Genomic DNA, 2,713 nt, shown 5'->3' with positions numbered 1-2,713 from the left:
GTTGTAATACTTGATCTTAAAGAGATCAGTTGTGCTGAATCTGTTTCTAGTTCAGTTGAATGCTGAGAATTTCAATTGTAAACTAAGAGTTTCAGTTTGGCAGTGTTAAGTCCAAAACTGAAGTAGGTCTTTGCAATTATTTGTATCGATCAAAGTCTTTTAGTGAAAATCATATCCTTGTGATAGAAAGGGTGACGTAGGAGTGATTGAAATCTTCGAACATTCATAAAACTTTTGTGTTCTTATTTCAGTTTACATTCTATCTTTTAGTCAGTTTATTTCCGCCCACTACTTGTTAACTGACTGATATCGACTGACAAGATTCCCGAGTTTCAGTTTATCACTAAACTGACTCAATATTGTTAAAAGCTGTGAAAATCATTAAGCGTTTATTCAACCCCCCTTCTAAACACTCTTTCAGCTCATACCCGATCATATCAGAGTAATTATCAAGTGTTAGCACATGTTCTCATAATTTAATTATCATATTGAAACAAGATCTTGGGATCGCCAATTAACAAGAATATGTTGTCATTATGAAGCCTTTATTTTGTAAATTTTAAGATCATTTCTCTTGACAAGCTATAGACTTGATCTCCATCCAAATCTTTTTAATATGGATTTTTCAAGTTATCTCATGATTTCACTCAATCAAAATTGACAACACTACTGGAGATCATGTTTAGCATGATATATTGTATTTGACGTACATGTTCAGACCTATCATCAGTTCATTTAATTTCTGTATTGTATTTTAACATAGTATTTCTGCCTTAAATATGAAACTCCAACGCTTTGAGTTATTTAGAAGACTTTATGATATTTTTGAAGTTACACAAACTTTGAAATGCGTAAAGCGATATTAAACTTGAATTCTAAGTGTTAAAATTATAAATCCAATTCCAAGAATTAATTTTTTTCAAACTTGGATTTAATCCAATTTCTTAAAGAATTCGAAACAAACTTCTAATATAATTATAAAGATCGAATTTTAAATGCGCAACTTAGAAAATCCCAACTCAAGAGTTATATATTAAAAATTTTGGATTTAAGGACGAAAGCTTGTAAAATTCACATGTAAAATTAAATTAGAAAAAAAAAAGAGAAAGATGTAGTTCAATTACAGTTGTCAAATACTTCCCTCACAAATTTGGGCAAACATATATTTATCAGTTCTAAGAGACATATCTCTGAAATTAAAATTCAAGATATTATATCCTGTTAAGTTTTGATTTAAGAACACTTGCTTGAACAATTTAAAGTCTTCCAAGGTCTTATAAACTTAGAAATCCAAAATTCAAAATTTCAATATCTTGTTAAATTTGGATTGAATTTTAAATTTAAGAGGGATTGTTTAAAGAACTCAAAACTTTATGAAATTCTAAGAAATATGAACTTATAAATCCAAATTCATGATTTTATATTTTGTTAAGTTTGTACTTAGTCGTTCTTAGTTAAAGAAATCAAACCTTATACATTATTATCAAAATTGACAACATTGTATTCTCCAAGTCTATCACTTCACTTGTCGTTGAATTGTATAAAAACTTCCAATTTTTCCAAATTTAAATATTATAACTTAGAAATATAAATTTGGGATTTTAAATATCTTGCAAATTCAAATTTAGCGTATTTGCTTACAAAATTTGAAATTTGGAATCTTGAATTCCATTTACAATTTGAATTTTAAGCATAAAAGCTTATAAAGGTTAATTTAAGATTTAATATCTTGAAAATTCGAAATTTTAAGCGTACACAACTTACAAAATTCAATTAAAATCAAACAACAGAGAGTACAAAAATTCATCAACACATATACAACACATTGTAAATAATTGAGACATAATTCTTACGTCCATCATAATCCACTAAAGCTTCATAGTTCATTTCGCAAGAGAGACATCTTTATCTTGTACTGTCATCAATGAATATAATAAATTATTTTTTTTCTCATATTTATGGCGCCTTATAACTATCCAATAAATGGATTAAGACCATATATATTTCAATGCATATCCTATTTGATGCTGTAAAATTTTTAGACATATAATTGATTATTCATAGCCTAAATTTAAATCTTGACTGTCATTGATTAACTGTTTCTTTAGTTTCAAGAATTTTCATAAAATCAATACACAAAGTATTGAATTCTTGAGCCAAGAAACTATTTAAATTGACTTACTCATATTCATGCATTTAGCATAATCTTCATGGTTCATAATTTCCAATTTTTGCATATTGTAGAGAAAAATTAATATATTCCTAGTTTTTCAATCAAAAAATTCAAAATAATGTCACATTTAAGTATTATAACAAAAAATAAAGCAATGAAAAATTTCAAAACCTGATATTTAAAATTAAGAGATTCACAAGTCTTCGTATTTTCATAAGATCGCATAATTTTAATTCGTTCATGTTTCATAGTTAATACATTTTCAAATAAAAAATAAAAAAAGCATATCAAAAATCAAATTCGTCTTATTGTTGATGAAGATTTCTCAAGAACGCCTTCACAAAATCTGCAACCTGAAGAGAACAAGACTCAAGAAGTTATGTTAGAGAATTCTAAGTCGAGGTAAGAGAAAATATTTTGTCCTTAAGACGAATTTGTCCCGCACATAGTGCTCAAGAGATATGAAAAGACATCTAACTTCTGATAATAGTACTACAAATCACGAGTTCCATAAACAGAAAATGAAGTAATCTCCCTTTT

The sequence above is a fragment of the Primulina huaijiensis genome, chromosome 5, assembly GCF_012295235.1.
Source record: "Primulina huaijiensis isolate GDHJ02 chromosome 5, ASM1229523v2, whole genome shotgun sequence".
Taxonomy (NCBI): Eukaryota; Viridiplantae; Streptophyta; class Magnoliopsida; order Lamiales; family Gesneriaceae; genus Primulina; species Primulina huaijiensis.
The sequence above is the reverse complement of the archived record's forward strand: the minus strand, read 5'-3'. Positions refer to the sequence as shown.